Raw genomic sequence first — 13,407 nt, 5'->3', positions numbered from 1 at the left:
TGAGTGCTACACCGCACCGCCGGGCTGTGTGCGCGTCGCGGGACCTGTTAACCGGCACGGCACTGTGCCGTTGGAAGGTACACCTTCTTTCCATAAAGCGATATCTCCACACGAAGCTGCTCCGTTCAGTGTCCTCCGCGTGGGTTGGGGATCTTTCCACCAGTGAAGTAATAATTTCTGGGGTAGCTCGGTGATTCGTGCGAATGAGGGGAACAGTTGAAACAAACTGGAGGGATGCGTGGTTTGTGGCAGATACTCGACGACCTCGTCTGGGCATTCGCCAGATAATCGGCGTGGTGAATTGAGGGGAAAGCCTCGCCGGCCGAGTCACTTGTAGGGGTGTACATGGTATATGAGACCTGCTTCTCCGCAATAGCAAGCTACCCAGCGGGCGACCATCCGATGTCCGCAACGCATCGGTCTTTTCTCTAGGGGAAAGTTGCAGTATAGGGGGCGGCAGGTAACTGTCGAGGCCACTATGACGAGGCAAGGGACCTGTACGGCGAACAGTAGCGGAGGAAGCCATGGATTGCGTGTGGCTCGCTGATTGCCTCTAACGATATTGAAGTACCCAACACTTACTGGCCTGCTCCACGCATGGTGTCGATGAAGGAAGCGACATGTGTTTGCAGTGCCGTTGGGAGAAGTTTCCTTAGTTCTTCATGTGCCACAGCGCAGATGGCTTCGTGTATGAGGTTACACGAGACTCCGGTATCGTCGGCGTAGCTGGCCTCAAAGGGGCCAGTTTGGCGGTCATACTGCCCTGAATGCATTTTCAAGATATTTTCAATCAAGGCATCATCAGGGGTGTATTCGGCAACCACTTTCGAGGCTGTTACGGACACGTCCACCGAAGAGTTCTTGTCTAACACCCCGCATCAAGAAACACATCTTCTCGTTTTGCTCGCGTGTCCTTACACGGTCCAATCATCCCCAGCAACACCGTGTGCCCGCACCATTCCTGGCAGGCGCCGCATCTCAACTTAACGCACTCGCGGCGGCCGCTTTTCAGAGCTAGGAGAAAAGCAAAAACGCCCGTGTGAACAAGATTTCGTTAAAGGTCCCCAGCACACGTTAAAGATCCCCAGGTGGTAAAAATTAATCCGGAGCCCTTCACTACGGCGTGCCTCATCGCCTGCGTTGCGTCGGCGCGTTAAACCCCATCACGCAATCAATCAACTTAATGCACTAGTACCGACCAGTATCGTCGAAAACTTTAAACGCGTAACAATGACGGAATCAGAGCCAACGTTCGTTTTAAAAGGTCCCGATCATGCTGCTTTACATTGTTTTCATCTATGTCATTGTGTTTAATATTCTTTTTTTGTCCTCAAAAACAAATTAAAATATACTGCGCTGCGGATAAGTGCCCTGGCTGCTACATTTTCTGGATGAGGACAAGTCGGCATGATGTCAGTGGTGCCTAAAACACCCGTATAATTGTTTAACAGCACCGTTGCCAGCAAACACACAAATTCACCACTTCGTTTTTAATCTTTTAATCGATATTCGCTATCGGCCATTTTCTGAACCACCGCCCCCTTTTTATGCGCTGCGCGCGTAATTTTCGCTTAATTGGACAATCGATGCTTTCGCATCATTATTTAACAAATTTCCCTCGTCGGTCTCTTCAAAGTTTGTAACCTCCACGTTCGGGTGTTTTAGATCGAATAGCAATAAATGCTGTGGCTTTTTGTCCTTAGCTGTCGGCTTGTAGCTAACAGTTTTCGCTCACATTACATAATTTTCCGCCCAGATGTGCTGCCCGTGTGCGAGTTATTATCTACCGCCGGAAATATCTGTGGAAGCAGTTTCAAGCTACCGGAGTGAATAAAACCATTTAATGACATGCTTGTTGTTATTCCAGTTGTTCCTTTTGTGTAATTGTAACACATCTTTTCTTTTTCATGAGGAAGACACAAACCGAATTGGAGTGTAGAGACTCAAACCAATGCAAGACGGGCTGCTGTGTATACAACCTTACTTCCGGAAAATCCAAGTGCGAGAAGCTTGGCACCATCGGGAGCCTGTGCGGCGAGGAAAAATTCGAAAACGTTTACATTACTCGCTGCCCCTGCAACGCAACGTGTAAGTGGAGATCAGTGTCACGTCACGCAGACATATCCTGATACAAAATGCATATCAATGATCACCTTGTGTTCATTAGGTGGTTATAATGCCACTACGAAGAGAAACATCTTACAAAACATTACGAACTTCTTCAAAGGAAGCAAATATACGCACACACTGAGGCAGCAGCATGGTTGTTTTTCTAGAAGCAGCGTCATCAATTAAAATATGTGTTTTCTCAGTTTTATTGAGCGTTCATTAGCGAACAATATATAGTCGTTTCTAAAAATCAATAACGGTTGTCTTATTCAGGTAATAAATATGTATTGGGTGCACATGTCATTCCGCTATATAGCCCTAGTACGCGCACTGCCATACAAATGGTTTCCTATCCTTCCCTTGAGGGAGTAAAAAGGCCATTTTACAGGAAACAAAAGAATCTTTCTGCACGTCACTTTAGGAGTATTGAAGGAAAGCGCCAATAAGGTCCCGCATTTTCCCAAACATTGATAATTGTATTGTAGCCGCAGTCATTGTTAGGTCTGTTATATGTTGTGGGCAAGTTTATCACACACACACATACTATATAAGTCCACTTATAACAATATCCAAGTGCCAAGAAAATCCCATCGTTATAACCGATAATCGTTATAAGCGGGTCGAGAAAAAAAAGCCACAAGAGAGATCAAAAAATTTTATTAGCATGCAAGTGAGGTAGTGCAACTACTCGTTTGCAGAAAAGCCATAGTCAGTCAGCTTTGACTGCTTCACGCGAAGCTGACGCACATCTTTTTCGAGAGCATCTAATTGCTTCACATAGCTGAGTGGGAGGTCCTTCGCAAAAATGAAGTCCCGTAGGGACTGTATCATTCGTTGGGCCTCGTGCGATGACGGTACGTGGGTAGGTTGCTCAGCCGCGTCGTCGTCGTCGTCGCTCTCACCGCTGTCCGCTGCACCACGCACACTCGCAACGATCGCCTCGTCACTGAGGCACTCGGATGTTTCCACACCATCGTCGGCATGGAGAAAATCGTCGAGACCCGACGCGTCTTCGTGAAGCGCCGACCATAACTGTGGCACCCCTTCATCGTTGGGTGCTTCCGTGGCCTCCCCTGGGATCGCTTCCTACTCGCCTGCTCCCTCCTCGTGACGCATTTTCGCATTTTTGGCGCGGGCGGTAAGCGGATTCAATCGCTATATCCGATATCGCGGCTCGGGAGCATCGTAATAAGCGGGTTATTTTACCATAGAAAGCATACAAAATTGGACGGTGCAATCATTGTCCATCGTTATATCCGATATATTGTTATAAGCGGTATCGTTATAAGTGGATTCGACTATATATATATATATATATATATATATATATATATATATATATATATATATATATATATATATATATATATATATCTGGAAACAAAACCTCACACGGCGCGAAAAAATGAGTTAAGTAGAGACAGGGACACACGACAAAGACATTAAAAATAAAAATAAAAGTTTACTGATGTTTCAGGAAGACGACTTTATTTCTTCAGAGTACAGAATAAGTTGGTTTCAGGGTTATATTTATGCAGAAAATGCAGCAAGGGCGAGGGCATGGCAAGGGTAGGGAGAGTTTGTACAGTGGGATCATGGTTGGTGGGCAGCAAAAGAAATCAGAGAAGTGGAAGAGGGAGGTAAAAAATTAAATTAAATAAATAAAACGGATAACAAGAACCCACAGTCACGCGGTACGAACATGAGAAAAAAGAGCCAAACAAGAAAAGAAACAACCGGAAAAAAATAAATAATGTAATTCCCCCCTCCCTTGTGGCAACAGGCGTGAAAGAGGCGCCAAACAAGATATTCCCATGCAAGTGTTTGGCATAGGCAAAAAAATCAGTCACGCGAAATGAAGAAGGTCCAAAGAAGATATGCCTATGCACACAAAAGGCGAACATCTGCCCATACACACCCGTTTAAAGAATCAGAGTCAGGAAATTGAAACATGAGACACTTGCCTTCTGTTCGTGGGAGGCAAGGGTCGGGCCCAAAAGCAGTACTACAGGCAGTTTCGACAGGAAATGACTGTACATTGGTATACAAAGAGCAGACAAAAGCAGGGAAAAAAGACACGGTCAAAAAGGTCACGAAAAGGAAGATAACAGAAGGCAGGTGCACACGCATGACGCACACCGGGCGGTACACGCCTGGTCGGCACATGGCACCAGTTCAGGGAACGCCAAGGCGGTCAGCAACGAATATTAGAAAACAGCAATACAAAAAGGAAAGGGGAGAGGAAAGCAATCACACACGCTCGCGTGCACAAACTGATTACAAGGTGAGAGTATCAAAGCTAAAATGGTACCGCAGCCTTATACCCAGAACATATTGTTCAGACTTGCTGGTCAAATTTGGATTAGTGAAGCCACTGTGCTAAATATATATATACATATATATATATATATATATATATATATATATATATATATATATATATATATATATATATATATATATATATATATATATATATATATATATGTATTAGAGCGAGGGTAATGAACAGACGCAACACGTCATCAAGACATCGGGGTATGTGCCTCACCAGCACAGACCATATAGGATTATGCCCAATCCACACACTGTAAGGGCAGGAACCCCAGGAGGCGCATGCGCAAAAAAAACGTGCTTGGTGATTCAACGCTCAGACCTGCGTTCCCATCGGCTTCGCTCCTGCAAATAAACAACCTCAAACGGCTACCGGCGTGTCGGCTGTCGTCTTGACATTCTTTACATATATATATATATATATATATATATATATATATATATATATATATATATATAGCGAATCAGAAAATGGGAAATGAGGGGCTCCGTGAAATAAGACAGAAAATAAGGGTTGGCAGTCAAGAAAACCTCGGAAAGCAAAGGGGAGGTTGTGGTGGGTCATAGAAAGAGATGAAGATTTTTTTTTTTTAGTCGAAAAGAAAGTGGTGAAAAAATGCCCGCCGGGTGGGATCCGAACCCACGACTTCCAGAATACCGGTCTGGTGCGATAACCACTACGCTACCGGCTGGGCTGTTTCCCCAGCACTTTCTCGGGTATTTATGTTAACTTATTTTTGTTTCCTACACTTGGGGGTGGTAGCCAGCGACATTAGGACTACTCGGGGTGAAGGGGACCTTCTTTTTAACCCCTGGGCCGTGATTCGAGTGTCTACGACATGTCGAGAGTGGTCGACCAGCGTTGAACCCTCTTAAGCTCCCTTTGGCACCAAGACTGCCAGAACAGAGGCCCTCGCTAAGCATGTAGCGAACCCCGAGTAGTCCGAGTGTCGCTGGCTACCACCCCCAAGTGTAGGAAACAAAAATAAGTTAACATAAATACCCGAGAAAGTGCTGGGGAAACAGCCCAGCCGGTAGCGTAGTGGTTATCGCACCAGACCGGTATTCTGGAGGTCGTGGGTTCGGATCCCACCCGGCGGGCATTTTTTCACCACTTTCTTTTCGACTAAAAAAAAATCTTCATCTCTTTCTATGACCCACCACAACATCCCCTTTGCTTTCCGAGGTTTTCTTCACTGCCAACCCTTATTTTCTGTCTTATTTCACGGAGCCCCTCATTTCCCATTTTCTGATTCGCTACATGCTTAGCGAGGGCCTCTGTTCTGGCAGTCTTGGTGCCAAAGGGAGCTTAAGAGGGTTCAACGCTGGTCGACCACTCTCGACATGTCGTAGACACTCGAGTCACGGCCCGGGGGTTAAAAAGAAGGTCCCCTTCACCCCGAGTACTCCGAGTGTCGCTGGCTACCACCCCCAAGTGTAGGAAACAAAAATAAGTTAACATAAATGCCCGAGAAAGTGCTGGGGAAACAGCCCCGCCGGTAGCGTAGTGGTTATCGCACCAGACCGGTATTCTGGAGGTCGTGGGTTCGGATCCCACCCGGCGGGCATTTTTTCACCACTTTCTTTTCCACTAAAAAAAAATTTCATCTCTTTCTATGACCCACCACAACCTCCCCTTTGCTTTCCGAGGTTTTCTTGACTGCCAACCCTTATTTTCTGTATATATATATAAATATATGTGTATGTATATCCTGTAGCGAATCAGATTCGCAAGTCAGGGCCTCGTTGAATTAAGACAGAAATAAATGTTAGCAGTCAACAAAACCTTGGAAAGCGAAGGTTGTTGTTGAACACGTTTATTTCACATGTTGTAGCCAATTTAAGGCTGCTGTGAAAGAAAAGAAGAGAGAGAAAAAAAAGAGGTAAACGTTTCGTCGTTTGATCACTGGCTTCGGTCGTGACGGGCTGTGGTTCTGGCAGTGTGTCCGAGCCGGGAACCGGTGGCAGGAGCTTCTGCATCATCCATAAACTGGTTTAGCAACCGCCAAAGTTCGTTGGCGACCACTGCAGTTGTACACGGGGGTGGTGCAGCTCAGCTCTGAAGGGAGTTCGGCCTTACCTCACTCGGGAGTGAGGCCAGCGCACGAGCTCTAGGAGCCGAGTACAGCGGGCAGAACCACAGGAGGTGTTCCAGGTCAGCCCGGGTTCCACATAGGCTGCACATTCCAGTGTTGGGTTGGTCGAGGGAACAGCTGCTTTCCTTGCTTCGGAAGCGCTGCAAAAGGTAGTGGGTAAGGAGGGTGCCAGTCTGTACCCGCCGGAGCGTAACTTGCTGCCAGCGGGTAGCAGCCTTGCGAGGAAGTGGAGGGATATTAAGTGGATTGCACGCGCTGCGTAGAAAGCTGCGTCGGTGATGCTTGGCAAAAGAAACTGTTATTGCGGGATCTAGCCACTGATTGTGCGTCTCCACGTAGTCGGCTAACCGGCTGGAAAATCGCTCGGATGGTTTCGACTGCGCGGCTAGAAGTAAAGCGTGCGCTAGTCGGTGGGCCCGGTCGTTTCCTGGTATTCCGGAGTGTCCTGGGATCCAGTGTACGTGAAAGTCGTGTCCCAGAGCACGGAGGTAGCTAACGTGGAGACGAAGTTTCTTGAAAACGACGGTAGTAGTGCGAGTGTTTTGGCAGGCACGATAGGCTTCATGCGAGTCCGTGTAGACTCGGTAGTGATGGGAGCAATCTTCCCCCGTTTGGTGTTGAGCCAAACTGACGTGCTCGGCAAAATATACAATGGCGCACAGTTCTGCAAGGGAGCTGCTGACGGCTTCACGGGTGAGGTGGAGTTTGTTTCCTCGCGTTGTTGCATCATGGCTTGTCCATGCCGTGGTGAACATTGGCTGCTGCTCCTGCTCACCGATTCCTGCATCTACATAGATGACATGGGTCTTGCGAGTAAGGTCCTTGCTATCGATTAGTTGCCTTGCTTGGGTGTTGTGTCTTCTTGCTAAAGCTTTTCTCCTTGCCGTTTGTTCTTGTCCCATGTTCTGGGGTAGCGGCTTGGAGTCTACGATGTCGATGTGCTCCCAGGGGGGAGATATTTCTGGGAGTGGCCGTAATGTCGAGATTTCAAAACCAACTTTTCTAAGAGTGAATCTGCCTGCTTTGGTGGACTTTAATCGCGCAATATGCGTGAGTTCATGAGTAGACATGAGGTCCGCTATATCGCTCAACGCGCTGCAGCTTTTGAGAGCCGGAAGCGGCGTATATTGCGGAAGCCCGGTTATCAACCTCCTGGCTTCATTATTTAGGCGCTCAAGAAGGCTTAGCTGCGTGCGCGTGATCGGATGGAACGGTGCTCCGTATATGATACGGGAGTGTACAAATGCACGTACAAAATGTCGCAGTTCGTTCTCTTTGACTCCTCTCGTGCGGCTGGCGATCCTGCGTAGGACTTGGATGAATTGTTTAGTGACACGAACTGTCCGGCCAAACCAGGTGGATGCTATGCACTGCTCGTCGATAAACATCCCGAGTATACGTATGGAGCGTTTTCTAAGGATAGGCCTTTCCCCAATTGTGAGGTAGACGCTAGCCTTGTCCTCATCCTTGGATGGGGTTTCCTGCCACCGTGGATGACCACAAACTCTGTCTTCTCGGGTGCTAGCGTTAGCCCTATCTGCTGTGTGTAGCTTTAGACAGCATCCAGGGCCGCTTGTAGTGCCTGCTCTTGTGCACCTAACGAACCTTGTTCGGTCCAGAGCGTCACATCGTCTGCGTAAATTGCATATTCGACGTTTTCGATTTTGGCCAGTCTTCCAGGAAGCGCCGCCAGTGCTACGTTGAATAATGTAGGAGCGATGACAGAGCCTTGAGGGACTCCTACCCGGTTGTAATGAAAGCGACTTAGGGAACTTCCAACTTTGACCTGGAAAGTTCGATCCCGAAGGAAGGCGGCAATGAAATTGTGCATGTATCCCTTGATGCCAAGATCTCTTACGGCTTGCATGATCGAAGTATGAGGAAAGCCTTCCTAATGTCAACACCTACTACCATACGGGGACATGTAGACAACGGGTCAAGAACGTCTTCTTTGAGGCGTAACATGATATCTTGTGTCGTCAGACCGGAGCGGAACCCGTATTGTGTGGGAGCAAGAAGGCTACGCTCCTCCAGCCACCATACAAGGCGAGCGTTAACCATGCTCTCCAAAAGCTTAAACAAGCATGACGTAAGGGATACCGGTCGCAAGTTCCTCAGACAGTTAGGTTCTTTGCCTGGCTTCGGTATTGGTTTTACAATTGAGTGCCGCCAGTCATCGGGAATGGAGCCTTCTTGCCAGACGCGATTAAATTCCGCAAGGAGAGTCACCTTGCATTCTTCTGGGAGGTTCTTGATGTGCGATCCAGTGATACCGTCTGCGCCTGGCGCGCCATGCGTGTTAATTCTGCGTAGGGCATTTTCGAGCTCTGCCATTGTGAAAGGTTGGTTAAGTTCGTCCTATCCAGCAGGAGTGTCGTCCTTCTCGTAGGTTAGGGAGTTGGGACTCGATGCTTGTGGAAATCAGACCTCAGCCGCTTTCTCTGCGAACGCTTCAGAGCCAATGCCTTCTTTGAGAGCCATGCGGGCTGCCCCATCTGCAGTCCTACGTTGCCCCAGAAGGGACCTAAGTATGCCCCAAGATCGACGAGAGCTTATTGAACCGTTGATTTTTTCGCACATTCGAGCCCACTGTATAGACGCCAGTTCAGCGGTATACTGCTCGATTTCTCTTTGGACAGCATTCAGTTTTGCTTTTAGTGTTTTAGGACGCCCCCTGGCTCGGAAAGAAGACTGTATTCGTAGTCTTCTGTTCCATAAATGAAGAAGGTGTCGATCGGGATCGGGATCGTCAAAAGAGACGCGAAGTGTTTTGGTGGATTGGCGTTTGGCATTAGCCATGGCTTCTTTAAGCGCATCTATGCTCTGTATGGAGTCACATTCCCTCAGGAGTGCTCTTTATTTGTCTCAATGAGTGACCTTGCATTCCCTTTTAAGCCTGTTAGACCGTCGCGTGGACGTGGTATCTTTCTTCACAGTTATTGCTATGGGGAGATGATAACTACCCAGCGGATCCTCAAGAAGGCTCCATCGAAATTCACTTGGTCGCGAGGCCCACGTCAGGTCCGGAGTAGTGTCAGCTTGGCGTCGGTCCTGTCCAAGTCTAGTATGAGCTTGTGGTAAATTCAGAAGCGTGAGTCCGTAGTGGTCGAGATCGCCTAGAATGCGCCTTCCGTGGGGGCTACACTTGGTATAGTTCCAGGCTATGTGCTGGGCATTAACATCGCCGCAAACAAGCACTTCTTCACTACGGTAGACTTTCTGGAAGTGTGGTATGAAGCTGAGGTCTGCCGGACTGCGCTTAGACTTGTTTCTGGTATTTTCTGGATTGAGGTATACCGAGAAAACGACCATTGTTCTTTTTGACGCGAGTTGAAGTCTACACCCAGTGACGCTGGCGCTGCTTGAGCACCAAGGATCAGTATCCAGCCTAGTGTGTGTCAGGGTTCTATCTACATACATGGCCGTACGTGTTGGTGTGCCCGGATCTTCTGGAGAACCATAGCCTTCGTAGCCTGGAAGACGTGGAATGGGTCCGTTTACCTCTTGTAAACACAGCAGAGCAGGTTTGCGCCCGCTGTGTGACAGTCCCCATCGTAATATCATGTCTGCTTTCTTTTTCTTTAGGGAACGGCAGTTCCACTGAATCACGGTCGGTATGTCTCCCCCTGCATCCCGACCACGACCTGAGGCGCTACTTTGAGACTGAAAGCGAGCCATGGTTCACGTTGAAGGGTTGACTGGGAAAATTGGCATTCGCAGGAGAAAGGGAGTTTCCGTTCGTCGGTGGGGTGGCCATGGAGCCCCCAAAAGGGAGCGTTCCAGTGAACATGAGACGCTCCATGACAGTGCGAACGCATGTTTCAACTGCGCGTTCAATCATAGTCTGAACCCGTGTCATGATATTGCTCTGTAGTTGTGCTAGGCGTGCTGAGAATACCGCCTCATAATCAGGCTGGGGTTGTGGCTGCTGAGAAGTTTGCAGGACGTGGTTAGTACTTTCACTGGATGTTGCATTGCGTGGGGATTGAGGGGCTTCCTTGTGAGAGTGGGCAGTGGGCTGAGTTGTTGCTGATGTAGTGGGCGCAAGCGGGGGCGATTGTTCCGGGGGTGCGCGGATTAAAGATCCGGAAAGCAAAGGGGAGACTGCGTTAGGTGATGGACACAGATACTTAATTTTTGAATGAAAGTGGGAAAAAAATGCCTGCTGGATGGGATCCGAACCCACGACCTACAGAATACGCGTCTGGTGTGATGACCACTACGCTACCGGCGGGGCTGTTTCCACTTCACTTTCTCGGGTATTTATGTTTATTTCCTGCGCTTGCGGGTGGTAGCCAGCGCCACTCGGACTAATCGGGGTGAAAGGGACCTTCATTTAACCCCCGGGCCATGACTCGAATTTTTATGACATGTCAAGAGGGGTCTACCAGCGTTGAACCCTCTTAAGCTCCCTATGGCACCAACACTATATATATATATATATATATATATATATATATATATATATATATATATATATATATATATATCAAGGTTGCAGTCGTCATTGCCAGTGCTATTCGGCTTTTTTCAAAATATTGGGTGAGACAGTCGCCCAGATAGCCGAATTGGTACGGCATTCGACATGTAATCGAAAGGCGTGGGTTCGGTCCCCACTCTGGGCGCGTGTTTTTCTTTCTTTCTTTCTTCTGTATATTTAAAAAAAATGTTTACCTAATTAACCGTAGTGAAAAAGAAAGAGCCTAACCACACCCCTATGCTTCCTTTGGCATTGTAGACTGCCGACCTATCTTTCTGTATATATGTATGTATATATATATATATATATATATATATATATATATATATATATATATATATATATATATAGCAGAACAGAGAGATACGGGACGAGGGACTCGGTAAAGATACATATCAAGGTTGCAGTCGTCATTGCCAGTGCTATTCGGCTTTTTTTCGAAATATTTAATAGGGCCGAATGACGTGTGCTTGTCACGTTTCTTTTTTGATTCATTGATAAATAACCGAAAATATAAGTCGAGAAAAAATCCGCCGTTTTCCGGGAGCGGGACTCGAACCCACATCTCCGCATAACCGGTGCGGTGCGTTAGCCATTACGCTATCCCCACAGCGGCTTCTCTCTCGACTTTAAAGCGGGGGTTTATATTTACAAGAGCTCTGAGGCCGGTCAACTAGCGCCGCCCCTCGACTACCGCGGGAGACGTAGAACGTCTTCTTTCCCAGCGGCCGCCACGTAGAACGTGGTCGGAGGTCGGGGTTAGCAATTGGCATATCCGAACTGCTGGAGCCAGTGCCTCGTAATGCATGTAGCAGAACAGAGAGATACGGGACGAGGGACTCGGTAAAGATACATATCAAGGTTGCAGTCGTCATTGCCAGTGCTATTCGGCTTTTTTTCGAAATATTTAATAGGGGCGGCGCTAGTTGACCGGCCTCAGAGCTCTTGTAAATATAAACCCCCGCTTTAAAGTCGAGAGAGAAGCCGCTGTGGGGATAGCGTAATGGCTAACGCACCGCACCGGTTATGCGGAGATGTGGGTTCGAGTCCCGCTCCCGGAAAACGGCGGATTTTTTCTCGACTTATATTTTCGGTTATTTATCAATGAATCAAAAAAGAAACGTGACAAGCACACGTCATTCGGCCCTATTAAATATTTCGAAAAAAAGCCGAATAGCACTGGCAATGACGACTGCAACCTTGATATATATATATATATATATATATATATATATATATATATATAATATATATACAGAAAGATAGGTCGGCAGTCTACAACGCCAAAGAAGGCATAGGGGTGTTTTTAGGTTCTTTTTTATTTTTTTTACTCTTTTTATTTTTTTTTATTATATATATATATATATATATATATAATGAGTGTTATGTATGGTGTAAATGGCTTAGAGGCACTTAAACCATTAGAAGGCGTTGCGCTGCTGAGCACTAGGTCGCAGGTTCGATTCCCGGCCGCGGCGGCCGCTTTTCTGATGGAGGCGAAAAGCAAAAACGCCCGTGTGTACGAGATTTCGGCGCACGATAAAGATCCCTAGGTGGTCAAAATTAATCCGGAGCCCTCCACTACGGCGCGCCTCATCGCCTGCGTTGCGTCGGCGCGTTAAACCCTACAATAAATCAATAAATAAGAAGGCGTAATTCAATAATGGTCCTCGAGGTGCACTTAGGGAAAGCCTTCAAAATCTAGGGAGGTGCCCAATCAGAGGTTTCTTTAAGTTCATGGAACATTCTAGAGATCAGCTCGCTTGTTTGTACTCCAAGCAGACATATTGCAGTCGCGTGCCTTTGTGTATTCATAAATATCATTGATTTGTTTCTTACTCTCCGGTCCAACTCTCCATTTTTATTTATGTTCCAGTGCGATGCTTCAACGGAACCTTCGTTTCTTTTACCCCTGCAACAACGAGGACGCCAATTCAAGTTTGCGTGTCGAAAAAGGGAGCCCACAGTACAACCACAACACTGCAGTACCACAGCATAGATTCTGGAGTTCCAAACTCATGATAAAATGAAAACCTGGCTGCGCATGCGTAGAATTTGTATCAGCAAGCCAATATATGTGATGTAGCGTTTCGGAAGCATGTAAATGTTTTTGAATAAATTTTGCGTTCTTTAGTGCAATCCGCTACAATAATGTATCCGAATCCGGCAATGAACAATGTTGCCAGCTGTCTGTATTCGGGAAGCAGTGGACCATTTGAGAGATTTCATCGGAGGATGAATGCCTACAGCTTTACGATGAGAATGTATTAAGGTGCAGAAGACCCCTGGGGATAAACAATGATATGAAAGCTGCATTTTTCGTTTGTAGCAGTGCCATTATTACGCGATGTTTTTTTTAAACCTACTTTGTCTTGCGGAGCCTGCATG

At 47.1% G+C, this 13,407-nt stretch overlaps 1 long non-coding RNA gene and 1 other non-coding gene across 2 annotated transcripts in view; both read left to right on the top strand.

Moving 5' to 3' along the window:
* The window catches only part of LOC144157979 (uncharacterized), a 53,618-nt gene extending 40,465 nt beyond the window's left edge, over positions 1-13,153 (top strand). The window contains exons 4-5 of the long non-coding RNA XR_013319919.1: positions 1,917-2,088; positions 12,896-13,153. This is a non-coding gene — a long non-coding RNA (uncharacterized LOC144157979). The remainder of the gene's footprint in view (positions 1-1,916; positions 2,089-12,895) is intronic.
* On the top strand, positions 5,937-6,009 carry Trnat-ggu (transfer RNA threonine (anticodon GGU)). Its single transcript has one exon. It is a non-coding gene; the product is annotated as a tRNA-Thr (tRNA).
* Positions 13,154-13,407: the final 254 nt, after the last annotated feature.

Source organism: Haemaphysalis longicornis, unplaced genomic scaffold (assembly GCF_048455015.1).
Source record: "Haemaphysalis longicornis isolate Haplotype H1 unplaced genomic scaffold, Haemaphysalis longicornis Haplotype H1 scaffold_10, whole genome shotgun sequence".
Lineage (NCBI taxonomy): Eukaryota > Metazoa > Arthropoda > Arachnida > Ixodida > Ixodidae > Haemaphysalis > Haemaphysalis longicornis.
This window is presented reverse-complemented; position numbering and strand designations above follow the sequence as displayed.